General features: G+C 45.6%; 1 long non-coding RNA gene across 1 annotated transcript; it reads left to right on the plus strand.

Annotated features, from left to right (window-relative positions):
• Positions 1 to 280: 280 nt before the first annotated feature.
• LOC139831928 (uncharacterized) lies at positions 281 to 11515 on the plus strand. Its single transcript, XR_011746333.1, has 2 exons — positions 281 to 347; positions 11316 to 11515. It is a non-coding gene; the product is annotated as an uncharacterized lncRNA (long non-coding RNA).
• The last annotated feature ends 4445 nt before the right edge of the window (positions 11516 to 15960 follow it).

Consider the following 15960-nt stretch of genomic DNA (forward strand, 5'->3'; position numbering starts at 1 on the left):
GTATTGTTGTTGCACTATTTGTCACTTATGTGGTTCAACTCACATAAGCCATTTCAAATTCCCTTCATGCTTTTGTAAAACATAAAGATTCTTCAATTATATCTTGGATAATCCATCTCTTTCTAATCATATGACTTAGCCATTCCAACACCCCAAGGCCATATCCTGCAAGCCAAACCTCATGCCATACCTTAGTACCATAGAGTAATTTACGATTGTTGTCTTGTTTGGTTTTGATGTTGTTGTTGAATGGTGTGTTTATGTTGTGCTATATTTTATATCATAGTTCGTACGGAGAGGCACGTATTTTGATTAAGAGAAGTGAACGCGCTTCGACTACCAAAAAGGCAAGTGACATTCAAATCCTACTTATTTCATATATGCATTAGTGTTTTTCAAACTAGTATGCATGGTAGGGTTTTGATTTCGAAAGTTATGCTATGCTTATCAATCCCAGTAGTGTGTAGCCACCATGAACCCTTGCTAGGATTTTTAGTTTGCCTAGCAACAACAAAGTGCCACTGCTGTTTTGATCAATTTGGATTGTGAGTATTGGGAATTAAATTAACAACCTTAAATGAAACACCTGGGTGGATTGGTAATTGCTTGGTGGGCGGCTACTCAGGGCTACATTGTGGTTGTCGTCGCCTGAGGGTACGTGGCTACTCAGGGCCACATTGTGGTTGTCGTCGCCTGAGGGTACGTGACTGCTCAGGGCCACATTGTGGTTGTCGTCGCCTGAGGGTACGCATAAGTTGAGTGGCTACTCAGGGCCACTTTGTGGTTGTCGTCGCCTGAGATGTGCACTTGTGGTTGGCCACTCAGGATTAAAGAGATTATTATGTCTTCCATGTTTTGGTTAGCTTTCAGTGCAGCCTTATGGTATTATGGGCTCTGCCGGGATTAAGTAAGTTGTTGTTATCACCAGAATTTAGCCAGAGCAGGAGATGGGCCGTGATTGAGATGGGCTTAGAGGATATACATTTAAAGAGGTTCGGAACCGTCCTTGGGCGAGAATTTGGGCTAGATTGCTCGTGTATTTGTAAATTATGGTAGGTTATGTGTCGGTTAGAATTAAGAGATAGAGTTTAGCTCGTGCACGGTTAGATTTATTCCCAAGTTAGAAGGTCTACGGACTATAAATATGTACCTAGGGTTATTGAGAAAGGAGGACGATCACGTTCACGACAAAACCAATCTAGGCGCATCGCCACCCCTTGTTTCGAGGGTTTCTTCCGGGTAAGCGTCATGCTGCCTAGATCGCATCTTGCGATCTAGGCAGTATTTGTTTATTCGTTGCTTAGTGTTGTTCGTGCTGAAGCCTTGTTGATGGCGAGCAACACTGTTATCGTAGATGTTTTGGGGCTGACGTGGATACTTTTCTGGTATGCTTGCTTAGCTATGCTTCTCCTCAACATCTAGCTGCCTTTGCGCCTATCTTGGGTGTAAGGGCCGCACCTTGCTTAATCTTTGTTTAGAAGAACCGATCTGTTATAGCTGCTCCTTGTTCTCCAAGGATTAGTTTGATATCCGCATGGTTAGGCCTTGCAAACGGGTTGAACGATCCAGCAGTGCGTAAGGCATAGTTTGCTGATCCTAGAGGGATTGTTCCGGGAATCGACGTTATGTTGGTTTTTAGGCCTCTTTAGGACTAGTTTTCTATCATCTTACGTATCTGCCAGGCTCATCTACGTGTAGGATGTTCCGATTATGCAGTGAAAACCCTAAGCTGTCATAGATTGATTTATCTTAGTATTGGTTAAGCAGGACCCCCATGTTAACGTAAAACCAACGTGTGCCATGGGTCAATCGGCTCTTTGAGCCGATTCACAGAGTAACCTAAGAGCCGATCGGGGCTCGTATTTAATGTTTGCGTGTTTGCCATGCAGGAAACTAATCGAAGCAATCCAACACATTCCTGACCAGGTATAGGTCAGGTGGCACGCCCTCGCACCAGCTTGGACGTGTGCCGGAGCATTGCGGGCCGTCGCCCGAGGGACCAGGGCCCACCGCAGTCCTGGGAGCCTCCCGGCTCTACCGTGTTGTCCGTCGCTGCTCGCCGGTGGGTTTTGGTAGGCAACACATTCTGGCACGCCCGGTGGGACAGTCTACAACAACGGCATCGACATCTGCAGCTGAGATGGCAGACGAACCAGTCAAGTACGAAGATCTGCCTGAGGAGCACAAGAGGAAATATGACGAGATTAAAGCCGTCTTTGAATCCGATCTCATCGGCTCTTTCACGAAGACCCGTTCACATGGCATCAGGTGGAAAGGGTTCTCACCCGAGGGTGCTCTCGATGAAGTAGATCTGTCTACCCCTTCAGAGGAACGCACCAGAGCTCTGCGCCAGGAAGTTAATTACATGGTGGCTCATTCTCTACACCGTCATTCTGAGAGCCTGGTGAACGCTTTCGAGCGCATTGCGGTCCGCGTGGTTCAGGAAATCATGAAGCATCAATACTCTCCGTCAGGGCCTGTCCTAGGGACTTACCAGGGAGAACTACCATTCCAGACCAGACCGCCGCTGCCATTCGCGCTTGCAGCTCCAGAGCCACAGGGTTCACCGGCGTACGTCGTCTACAAGGTTGGAGGCGATCCTGGCGATTGCCAGTTCCTGTGTGAGCCGCCTAAAGAAGTCCCACATGGATACGTGTGCACATACGTGCCAGACTGCAATAACTTGGCGCGCACGAACCAGATCACGGCAGGAGCGATTTCTGGAGTAGACGCCGATAAACAGGCATGGCTAGCTAAATATGCCACCGGAACGAGTCATGAAAGCTCGGTCCCTGCAGCTCATACCATGGAACAAATCAGTACAATCTTGAGAGACCAGTTCGGCATCCTGCCAAAGAGAAAAACAATTGGCTATTCCAAGCCGTACCCTGACGAGTATGATGTGATCCCACTTCCGCCCAAGTATCGGCTCCCTGAATTCTCAAAATTCAATGGATCAGAGGGGTCTAGCTCAATTGAGCACGTGAGCCGATACTTGGCATAGTTGGGCATGATTTCAGCATCAGACCCGTTACGTGTGAGGTTTTTCGCACAATCTCTCATGGGATCGGCTTTTGGGTGGTACACCTCGTTGCCACCAAATTCAGTCCGGACGTGGAAGTAGCTGGAGGAACAGTTTCATACTCAATATCACTCAGACGCTACCGAGGCCGGCATTGCCGATCTGGCACAGGTGCGGCAGAAGCGGGGAGAAACGGTGTCAGAATACATTCAGCGTTTCAGGACTGTCAGGAACCGATGTTATTTGGCTCGTTTAACTGAGAAAGAAGCAGTCGATCTGGCAGCATTGAACCTCGCAACGCCGATCAAGGATCTGGCTTTCCAAGTAGACTACAATTCACTGGCGCACATGGTCCAGAAGTTAACTTTGTATGAGCAGCGCCACCCAGAATTGTAACAAGACAAGTTCAAGCGTCCGGTCAGCCTGGTCGAGACGGAAGAAGTCGAGGATTCTACAGAAGACCAGGAAGTAGCCGTGGCTGAATGGGCTCGAGGGGCAGCTCCCGTGTCCTGCAAATGGGTGAAACAACAAGGGCCTGCAAAAGGGTTTGACTTCGATGTGACGAAGGCTGAGCAGATATTCGATTTATTGCTTAAGGAAAAACAGCTGAAGTTGCCCGAAGGCCATAAGATCCCTACGATGCAAGAACTGAACGGGAGACCGTACTGCAAGTGGCATCACTCGTTCACCCATATCACCAATGACTGCAAAGTATTGCGTCAGCAGATCCAATCGGCAACAGAACAAGGCCGTTTGATCTTTGGGCAGTTAACCATGAAAGTGGGCACACACCCGTTCCCTAGCGTCAACATGGTGGAACTCAGTCACTCCGCAGGGCGTCGGCTAGATTTCTCATTCGACGTTAACATGGCAGGGCCTGTATACCACCATGGCAAGGATAAAGAAGAAGGCAGTCACTCCCGTAGCAAGGAAAAGGAGGAGGCCGGCCCACGCGACCGGTCCCGATATGACGACAGACGTTACCTCACCGAGGAACAGGTGAGAAGCGTGCGGTACCAACGTCCTCTCTCCGCGCATCTCCTTAACAAGTATGAACGTCAGTACGACCGACGTCGGCGGTACGACAGAGACGACGAAAGATATCGTCGGTCTGACGTAGACAATGGAAGATATCGTCGGTATGACAGAAACGACGAAGGATATGAGCACCGCGCGGAAGGGAAGTCACGGGATCAGGAAGACATGGAACGACACTGGGACTGTCCTTTCTTTAAGCACTGCTGTGATTCAGGAATGAGCCGATTGCCTACAATCGACAATTGCCCGGAGTGTGGACAGCAGAAGAAGGACGCAGGAGAGGTGTCAGTTTTCGAGCATCTAGGGCCTCTCCCACCTGAGAGCAGGCGAGCTGAGTCCTCTCAGGAGGAAGATTTTGAGGAGTCAAAAGATGAAGAAGAGGATAGATACCACCGGCCAAGGTGGTGCCCTGATGGACTCAGTCACTCCCAAAAGCGTAGGGTTCAGCGACTACGTAGCTTGGAGCAAGCCGAGGCGCAATACCTGCACACTTTGAGGAAAGCGCGGCCCGATCTGGCCGTGAAAATTCAGCAAACGTTGGACGCGGAGAGTCATCCACAGAAGAAAGAATGGCGCCCCAAGCAAGTAAAAGCCGATGTGGAGGCATCGGCTGGCACAAACATGGTGTTCATACTCCCTTTAGAGTTTTGTGCTCCAAGAGCTGAAGAAGTGCCGGTAGCGCAGTTTGACTGCGGCCCACGACCAGTTATCTTTGAAAAGCCACGACAGAAGAGCTACAAACATTTGAAGGCCCTGTACTTAAAAGGTTATATCAATGGGCAGCCTGTCGGCAAGATGCTGGTTGACACGGGAGCGGCAGTCAATATAATGTCATACTCCATGCTACGGCGTTTGGGACGCTCTAACTCAGATCTGATCAAAACCAACGTCACACTAAGCGACTTCAACGGCCAAGCATCAGAGACGCAAGGCGTTTTGAACGTGGACCTAACAGTAGGCCGAAAAACCATCCCTACATCATTCTTCATCATCGACAGCAAAAGCACTTACGCTGTCCTGCTAGGGAGGGATTGGATTCACGCCAACTGCTGCATTCCATCCACAATGCACCAATGCCTGATACAGTGGGATGGAGATGAGGTGGAGGTCATCCATGCAGATGATTCGATCGAGATCTCAATAGCTGGCATGAACATTTGGGATGCAGACGGCCAAGAGCCGCTCTCTGGAATCAGTTTAGACGGCTGTGAGCGCATCGAAGTTACAAAAAACGGGGTGAGGCTGGTCTCATCCACCGGCCTGACGGAGTAGCAAGAGCAAAGTCGATGGACGTACGTGGCAAGGCCGATCCCTGCGATCGGCCCCAAAAAATAAAAAGCAATGATTTCGCCTCAAGCATGTCACGTGAGACTCCCTCCCATAGGGGAGAACAAATAAGTTGTAAACCTTCGTTCAAAATGGGGGCCGATTCCAGCAATCGGCCCAACTTATCCTTAACATACGTTTTGCCTGTGTTCAGCATCGATCTAGCAGGCGACGGAAAACTAGGATATGGGTTTACATCGGCTGATGAGCTAGAAGAGATTGACATTGGTCCTGGGGATAAGCCACGACCAACATTTATCAGCAAAAAGTTAGATCCGCATCGGAGGAGCCTGATGATAGCTTTGTTGAGAGAATACCGAGGCGAACGATCTTGCACAGATGGTGTCAGGATACAAGGATGTAGCAGGAAGAGCCGATGTTCAGGTACACATTTTAGAATCGGATAATTGGAAAGCCGGTATCTTCAATTACTTGAAAGATTCGGCTCGGGGGGCACCTAATATGGGATAACGAACAGTGAAATATGGGGGCCGATGCACGGAGTCGGACAGTAAAATAATGAAAAATACAAGCACAGCCGATGCGCGGCCATCGACTTTAGAAGTACAAAAGCCGATGCACAGCCATCGACTTCAGAGGTTATGAATTACATGGACAAGCTCTACCGAAGGAATGCCTCGAAGGCACTAAGGGTGTCAGCACGGACGCGATCTACTGCGGCGATCTCGGCCTCATCATCTTCATCTTTGCCTGTCACCAGTTGTTTGTTCAGGGCACGTATCTCTGCCAGATCGGTCTTCAGTTGAGCTTTGAGGCTTTCTGCTTCCTTTTGGGAGTGGGCAATAAGAGCTTCCTTGTCATGGATAAGCTGTTTGGTTGTCCGGACCCTCTCTTCAAGGTCCTCCAACTCCTTTCGCAAGGTCTCAAGTTCAGCGGTGCTGACAGAGGTGTCAGTTTTGGCGTCCAAAGCTGCCTCCCTGCCCTGCTTTTATTGGAACTTGGGGGGCAGCAGGTTCAGGGCTTGATCTTTTCTTGGCAGCCGATGGTGGCAAATCTGGCTGGCTCTGCATGACGGTTTTTTCAGAGTTACCTGAGCTCGAATCCCTTCGGCTGGACTGCGTTTCCTCGCTAGAGTTGTCTTCGGTGGAGGCCTATGAAAGTGGAGTTAGTAAGCACAAGCATGTTGGAGAAGCCTACAAGGGTAAGTGAAATCAGTCAGGGCATGAGCCAGCTTACATGCAGACTTTCTTGGGCTGGAATAGGGTGTTGGCGCTTTAAAGTCTTCCTGGCAGCTACTTTCCTCACTACTGTTCTCGCCTTGGTTGAGGCTCGGGGGGCAGCTGGCCCTGAAGATATTTTGCTCTTGGAAGCCGATTCCGGTAAAATCGGTTGGTTCTGCATCACAACCTTTTTCAAGGTTGGCGAGTTTTTGCAGAAGAGGACCATCGGTGCTGGTGGGAGGAATTTGAAGGGGGAGCCGTCGTCACGAACCGGTTCTGGACCGTCTTGTTGCTGCAAGGAGTCAGAGCGAGGGTTATTAAAATCATTGTAAGCCATTGCAAGAAAATTTGTGAGTGGTGTTACCTGTTCTGCAGGAATTTCATAGTCAGCATCAAGTTGTTTCAGCAACGGTCCAGAGCTCTCCTGAAGGCATGGGTCTTCCACATTGACCACCAGGTCTCAAAACCATTAGTTGATGAGGTGAAAGAGAGGTTGTGAGGGATTGGGATGGTGAGAGCATCAAAGAAAGAGTAACACCTCTGACCGGTGAGGACATCAGGCAACTCGGCTCTGCTCTCTGTTAGGTGGTGGAGGAAGAAATGAGGAGACACCTGCCCAAGACCAAACTGCCGGGCTACTACGACCGGCTGGTACGACTCATAACCAGGTTTGATGATCCTATTTGAGGTGCTCATGCCAACTAGAAGGAAGCAGGGACGGATCATGATGGAGTACAACTGCCGGGTGCTGGTGTCATCGGCAAAGCTGTCTAGCCTAAAGGAGACTGGGTTTTCAAAATTGTCAGACTCTTGTAAGGAAAGAAGATAGGGTTGTCCAGGCCTTGGTAGAAAGTTCTGAACCATTCTGATGTTTCCTTGGGGATCAGTTTACTACCTGGAAGGCTATATAGAGCTTGGCCGTAGCGAGTACATCGGATTGGCTTCCCATTAGCATTTGGAAAGTTGCAGGAGGCCAAGGAAGGGAAGTTTGGGATATGATTCTGGAAATACAGTCGAGCCCATAGCTGAATAAACCACCAGGGGCCTCCTGTTTTGACTGTCTTTTGGGAGAACAGGTTGACAGACATCAGTTCGAGGTATCGATAGACTTCTCCAAGGAACAGCTTGCCGATCCCAAGTTGAGTGCCTCTAGCAAGTTCATAGGCCAAAGGAAGGTAATTCTTGGTTGGGGCAAGTGAAGGGCCACAGAATATGAAGTGTTCCAGCCAGAAGTTCAGGAAGGCCGTGTGTTCTTTCTCTGTTACCGGGCCTTTGGTTTTCATGTACCGTCTAAGGTAGGCACCCCAGTTAGTACACTCTGTTTTGGAAGAAAGTTTGAAAGGAACCTTTGGCAGCCTAAAAGCGGAGGGGCTAGGGGATGAAATGTCTAGACCAGTAATCATGACCACATCCAACAGAGTTGGTGTCATAGGGCCGTGGCCAAACATGAAACAGTTCAGGGCATCAGACCAAAAATAGCCAATGGTTTTCAGGAGGTTTTCATGTTTCTCAAGGGGAGATAAGGACAAAGATAAAGCATCGGCTATGCATGTGGTTTCCCATTTGGCTTGGTGAGTTTTTGATACTCTACTGTACCAAGAAATCCAATCTTCATGAGGATTAGGCCAGGCTCGTAAGCAGTCGGCCCAAGAAGTTAGATCTAAGTTCTGGTTTACGAAGGGAATCCTATTGGCCTCGCAAGAAATCAAGTGGGCAGGACTCTCGGTTGAACGGGGGCCAAGACAAAGAGAATTCGGGAGAGAAGGATGCGGCAGCAGAATGTCTGATACCTAAAATTAATGATGGGATGAGACATTAATTCAGGTGTTTGCTGTTAATTCTAACATTATGCTCGGATAGCGAGGAGCGGTTGAGGATTACCTTCAGGCCAGAGACCGTAGCGTTGGCGCTGGATGATTCTGCCATCAGATTCGTTGCGGGGTTGAATCTGCGATTGGGATCTGGGATTTGCGCGGCTGTGACTTGAATCTGTTCGACAGGCGATTTGGGGATCTGAGTTTGCGCTTTCAGGCAAGGGTCGTAGGTTACCGTTTGAACATGCAACTAAGTTTGGCCTTACTAGCGTTTTATGGTGAAGGCCGATGCGCTGCCATCGGCTCTTTGAGCGTTGACTTACTTTGACTATCGGCAAAATCAATTGAAAACATTGCTTCATTGATAAAAAGGGTTTTTTACAGAGAAGAGCAGATTGCTCAAGAGAGGAAGAACAAAAGAAGAGCCGATTACTACTACTAGTCCTATGCTAGTAGTCCCTAATCTAAGGGCCGTCGCTGCCCTCGTCGTCGCTGTCGTAGCTGCCGTCGGCGCTACTGCCGGCAAGCTCCTCGTCACTGCTGCCGTAGCCCTCGGCAGGAGCTTCGTCCTCCTCATCGTCGTCGTCGTCATCCTCCGACCCGGCGCGGAAGCGTTTCGCCGGCGGGTACTCGTCGGAGGAGGCGTCATCCTCCTCTTCCTCCTCCTCGTCGGAGGAGGTGAAGCTGGCCTAGGAGAAGAGGTCATCCTCACTCTCCGCCTCCAATTCCCCGTCGACGAGGAACCGGAGATCGTCCTCCCCGTCGGTCAGGGGTAAGTCGTCATCAGAACTGACGACCCACTCCCTCTCGTCCCAATGCTCGGGAGCGCGCTTCTCGTACAACGCCATCTGGTCGTACTCCAGCATCGGCTCGCTCGAGGAAGAGGACTGGAAGGAGAGACCCGATGAGGCAGAGGAGGAGGAGGAAGACATGGTTGCAGAGGAGGGGGTTTTTTCCGATGGCTAGTGCGGAGCAAGAGGATGAAGAGGCGAACTGCTCGGTGCGGTTAAATAAAGGGGATATAGTGGAAATTTAATGCTGCGGCGGTTTCCGAGGGCGTGGTGTCGAATCTGTCAAGTCATGCAGTACAGAGAAGTGGAGAAGGCAAGGCATCATGATGAAGGATACTGCAGCGGTTCTGCTCTGCCACGCGTGACCCGACGAAGAAAAAGAACAGAGTGGTTTTGGAATTATCATTGCCAAAACCAGGGGGGCATGTGTTATCACCAGAATTTAGTCAGAGCAGGAGATGGGCCGTGATTGAGATGGGCTTAGAGGATATACATTTAAAGAGGTTCGGAACCGGCCTTGGGCGAGAATTTGGGCTAGATTGCCCGTGTATCTGTAAATTATGGTAGGTTATGTGTCGGTTAGAATTAAGAGATAGAGTTTAGCTCGTGCACGGTTGGGTTTATTCCCAAGTTAGAAGGTCTACGGACTATAAATATGTACCTAGGGTTATTGAGAAAGGAGGACGATCACGTTCACGACAAAACCAATCTAGGCGCATCGCCACCCCTTATTTCGAGGGTTTCTTCCGGGTAAGCGTCATGCTGCCTAGATCGCATCTTGAGATCTAGGCAGTATCTGTTTATTCGTTGCTTAGTGTTGTTCGTGCTGAAGCCTTGTTGATGGCGAGCAACACTGTTATCGTAGATGTTTTGGGGCTGACGTGGATACTTTTCTGGTATGCTTGCTTAGCTATGCTGCTCCTCAACATCTAGCTGCCTTTGCGCCTATCTTGGGTGTAAGGGCCGCACCTTGCTTAATCTTTGTTTAGAAGAACCGATCTGTTATAGCTGCTCCTTGTTCTCCAAGGATTAGTTTGATATCCGCATGGTTAGGCCTTGCAAACGGGTTGAACGATCCAGTAGTGCGTAAGGCATAGTTTGCTGATCCTAGAGGGATTGTTCCGGGAATCGACGTTATGTTGGTTTTTAGTCCTCTTTAGGACTAGTTTTCTATCATCTTACGTATCTGCGAGGCTCATCTACGTGTAGGATGTTCCGATTATGCGGTGAAAACCCTAAGCTGTCATAGATTGATTTATCTTAGTATTGGTTAAGCAGGACCCCCATGTCAACGTAAAACCAACGTGTGCCATGGGTCAATCAGCTCTTTGCGCCAATTCACAGAGTAACCTAAGAGCCGATCGGGGCTCGTATTTAATGTTTGCGTGTTTGCCATGCAGGAAACTAATCGAAGCAATCCAACACCTTCCTGACCAGGTATAGGTCAGGTGGCACGCCCTCGCACCAGCTTGGACGTGTGTCGGAGCATTGCGGGCCGTCGCCCGAGGGACCAGGGCCCACCGCAGTCCCGGGAGCCTCCCGGCTCTACCGTGTTGCCCGTCGCTGCTCGTCGGTGGGTTTTGGTAGGCAACAGTTGTGAGGTCCAACTTGTTGCTAGACATGATGATGTGGTGACGGCCAAACGGGAACGGGTCTAGCTGGTTATGGTTGAAACCTCCTTCTGAAAGATCTTGTCTCATTTCTTCTCTTGGGAAGGGTGGGTCGTAAGGTGAAAGTGCACAACCTCTCGAGAGTTAAACCTAAGATCTTAGCCGTGTCCCCGGTTATGGACAATTTGAGCTTCTAGGCAAGGAATGTACGGAAGAATCTCATCATTGTTTTATGAATGTAATTAAAATTTGATCAACCTTGAAAAACTCATGGGAGATGTAACCATGTGATTATTCTAAAACCCATGGGGGATTTCACCATGGTGTGATTTCATAATGTCATTCAAAGGTTTTCAAAATGTTTTGTTTTAAATAAAATGTAGGATAAAATTGGCTTTATGCAAATTTGCCTAAACTCCACTTGCCAAATATCATGTAGATAGTCATGCCCAAAACTGCCACCATATAAGTGTCATTTGCCAGTACATCATTGTACTGACCTCCATTCGTGGGCTGCATATTCAAACGTGCAGGATTTTCTGAGGAGAAGTACGTGGTAGGATCTCGAGTCTACATTCCAACATGACTGCCTGTGGCACATGAAGATGATAAAGGCTCATTGCTGATTTACTTTCCGCTGTGTTTATTCTAAGCTAGTCCATGTGACTATGAAATTTGTAAGGTTTTATTGTACCCTCTGGATCAACGATGTAGTAATTTGATACTATTGCAATGATTACTATATTTTGTAATGTGTGTGCTATCAGTGATCCCGGGAATAGCACTATACACATGTATCTTGCCTTTATTAAAAGGTAGGGTGCTACAGAATGGTATCAGAGCATAGTGTTGCCTGTAGAATCGAGACCCTAGGTTTGGATTAGAAATAGGAAGACCCTAGGATGAAAATTTTGTCTAATCCTATTTTAGTCAAAAAGATGTTTGCTTTGTGAACTTCTGGTATTCTCATCTATTCCATCTTCAAAATTGTTTTCCTCTCACTTTAGATGTCCACCTTATCAAAACTATCAACAAGGACCGACGATGACCTTGTGCTTGAAGTGAGGGACTGTTGCTTCATTTGAAATTCTTCGACTCCTCAAGAAGTGTTGCATGGGAGACAAATGAAGAATTTGAAGAAAGACTTCGACGCAAACTGCACAACACACGAAGATACACCGCAGAAGTAGAATAAAAACTTGATGCATCCAATATAGAAATAGACCACCATTAGTTCTCTTATAACGAACCAACGATAAAGTAACAAAATATTGATCATACCAAATTGAGGTATGACCATACTAGTTTGGTTGTGTTTGATGAAACATATTTCTTGATGAATGTTAGATGATTGTTGTTTGCTGAATTGCTTTGATCTGTTGTGTTTGGGTAGGAATCTTCTTTAGAATCCTTCTATCTATTCTCATTTATACCCAACCCAGAGAATGTTTTCTCGGCAACTCGCCATGAAGACAACAGTAGTGAAACCAACCTTGATGTTCCTATCAAGATGAAGAAGTATAGAGTGTGAGATACGCAAAACCCTAGATAGGGATCGATAGAGGTATTTTCGAAAAAATTCAATAATGGGGATTGAAACATTGATTCAATTCACCATGGAATTTTTTTATCAAACTTGTGAGGTTGACCAAGTGTTAGAATACGAGATTCAATAAATCAAATACGGAGTAATGATCTGGGTGCGGGATGGATTGATCACCATTCCTACTACTCTTATTATTCGCTTTCGTAATGTTGACTTTGCGAATCTAGAGAGACATACCTATAAAAGAGATGTCGACGATTAAGCCTAACCTTAGGGTGGATAAATATTATACCCTTATAGTAGGCAAGTGCTGCCAAGCGTAAGACTACAACGAGATCGAAGATCCAACCACTAGTTTAGAGTTGTGGAAGGATGTCGAAGACACCAAGAAGAAAAAGATGAAGGATGACCTGAAGTTTACACATCTTGGTCTCGTGATTGACCAAAGAGCAACCCATCAGTATCAAAAATTAGTTCAACCAACCATTTGGATTAGAAGCCGTACTATTAAGGAACCTTTTAGACTCACCTTGGAGAGATATGTTGTTCACTATATGTGAATAACAACTACCTATTGGATTATAACTCAGAAACCCTAAGCCATAGATGTTTTCCAAATATGACCTATTGATCAAGTCATATCCTCGGATGTGCCAAGTCATATCCAAGATAATCTTAGCCTAAACCCAAGACCTAAGACTACCTACAAAATTTTCTTTTAAGGGTGGTAGAAACCATACCTTTGGATTATGGATTTACACCAGATGCCGCATGAGATGGTACTTGGAGATGGTATCACAAGGAGTTCCCCCTGAGTATACTCAAGTATAATAGAATACCCATGGGATGAATACCATCGTATGAATGAATACAGTTGATGGTATGACCACATATAGTTTAGTGTCAAGTTTTCAAAGCCCAAGGTTAACTTCTGAATTCTCCTCGGAGAAGTTCAAAAAAGAAGCAATAGTGAATATGAACCTTCTAGAAGACTTGAGCTTAGAATCTTTTCTTTCTAGCCTTTCTCAAATCTCGAGGACGAGATTTCTTTTAAGGGTGGTAGTCTGTCACATCCCGAAATTTTCTAAATTTTGGAATGTAAAATAAAAATAAATTTAATGCTTGATTGCTTGAACTTGATTGGAAAATTCACAAGGAATTAAAACTTTTTGAAGTTATTTAAAAGTATTTTCCAAAATAAGGTTTGCAAGGACTTTTGGTATCAAAGTTTTTTTTTAAACTAAACATATCTTAATTTTTAAGGTTTTCAAATCCTTAATGGATTTGTATTTGAGAAAACGAAACCCTAGAAAACTCTATTTTGCAAAATAATGACTAAGTAGCAATATAAGCCAAATGTATATAATGATTATTTTATTTTCATAAATGGATATTTAAAAGGTTTTTGCAAAAATATAGAGTTTTCATAAACCTTGGTTTTCAAAAGATTTTATAATCAATACTCTATTTTGTTCGGAGGTTTTGAAACTTTTGAAATTATTAATTTGAGAAAACTTTAAAAGGGCACCATAGCCACATAGATATGTATGTCAAATTTTAGTTTTATAAAGTTTATATTTTTATTCCAAATTTGATCTCAAATTAAAGTATTTTTCATAACGAATCCAACGGTAACTCATTTGCATTTTTTCGATTATTTTTGAGCCTCCAAATATGCATTTTCAATTTCTGAAAGTAAAAAAACAAAATATATAGGGCGCGGCCAGGCCGACCGGCCCAGCTCGCGCGGCCCACCTGGCCGACTGGCCCAGCCAGCCCTGCGCCCAGGCCGCTCCCGGCCCAACGCCCCCTGGCCCAGCCTTTTCTCCTTTCTTTTTTTCCGGACCACACCTTGGCCCAACTCTCCCAGGCCGCCGCGCAGCACTCGCACCAGCTTCCCCTCGTGAGACCGTCCCTTTATCCTTTTCGTTTTAGTCCCACATCGCCTCCCTGAGGAAATTCGCTCCAACCTACAGCCTATATAAAGGTTCCAAGGGGCAGCCCAAGCACGTACATCAGGCCGGCGCCTCCCTCTCTCTATTTTCTTGGCTGCGCGGCGAAACGCCGTGACTCAACCCAACCCTTACTCGGTAATAGTTTTATTCCCGCTCTTTTTCGTAGATTGTTTTAGTAACTTCACAATTTTATTTCTTTAGATCTACACATCCATTTAGAATAGTGGTTCTTCCGTTATGTTTGTAATTAGATCCTCTACAACTTTTATGTAGAAAGTTTTCCAATTCGAGCAACTTGTTCGGACAACTTTTCGTACACCATTAGAACTGTGACCACTTCTGTCTAGTTTTGTAAAATTCATATCTTAAGTTCTATCCGTCGGATTTTGATAAACCATATACCGTTGGAATCAGCAAGTCACATAGATTATCTTAGACATGTTGCGTGGCAATTTCGCCCACTTTATTTTCGCGGTATCCTTTTGATCCGTAGCATCGTCTATAAAATAAATCCTACAAACTTTTTCTGAGAGATTCTTTTGGCGATACGCTTGTAATGCAATTCTCTACAACTTCCGTATAGAAAGTTCTTCCATCCGGAAAACTTCTTCTAATAACTTTTCGCGAAAAGTGTAGTACTATAACTTGTTTCGACATAGTTCCTTTAGCCAAAATGATCTTTACGATCATACCCATCTTCCAGGACTAGCCATAATTCTTTATCATGTTCACAGATAATGCATAGCTTACCACTGGTTGTCTGGTTCATATTATTCAAATAAGAATTGAGTGATTTGAGTAAAGAGTGACATGTCCTAGTTTAGATTTTTACCTTGCTACCCATCCCGATATCATTCATGTCATTCAAACCTTCCACTTAGTCTGAACTATTTAACTTCAAATGAGTTGCTTCAGTGGTTCAATATATCATTAGTCCATATCCAATGCTATGTGTGACCTTGTGCTACTCTGATAAGTGTTGTCACACTATGTCAATTGCATAAGCCTTGCTTTCAGTACTTCATCCCAATAGCACCACCGTCCAAAATAGTTGAATCAATTTGCAAATATTCAAATTCAAATATGAGAATTTGAGTATATGTCCATTATCGATTTCTATAATCCCTTCTCAACATGATTCTTTTGTGAAGGTGAAACTCATGATCACATCCACACACCAATACCACTAGACACTTACCTTGAACCAATATCCTTACTACATTAAACCTCTCCATCTAGTTCACATAGGTTCACTTTTCACTTGAGTTATTTCAGTAAATGGTAATGTGTCTCTATTAGGTATGCCCTGGATACAGGTGTTTGATACACTCCATCTCATATCACACATATCTTGAATCCAAACAATCACCATCTTTCTAAATATCTTTCATATAAATTTCATCTCATGTCCACTTAATCTTATTGGTTTATATTGAACTATTCAATGTACAAATGAGTTAATTGAATAATTCAATATATCAAAAATCTATAACCAAGCCTATGTGTAGTTCATACTATTTTGAGTAATTGTTGTCACACTTATTCAGTAGTATTGTTGTTGCACTATTTGTCACTTATGTGGTTCAACTCACATAAGCCATTTCAAATTCCCTTCATGCTTTTGTAAAACATAAAGATTCTTCAATTATATCTTGGATAATCCATCTCTTTCTAATC

The sequence above is a fragment of the Lolium perenne genome, chromosome 6 (genome assembly GCF_019359855.2).
Source record: "Lolium perenne isolate Kyuss_39 chromosome 6, Kyuss_2.0, whole genome shotgun sequence".
Taxonomy (NCBI): domain Eukaryota; kingdom Viridiplantae; phylum Streptophyta; class Magnoliopsida; order Poales; family Poaceae; genus Lolium; species Lolium perenne.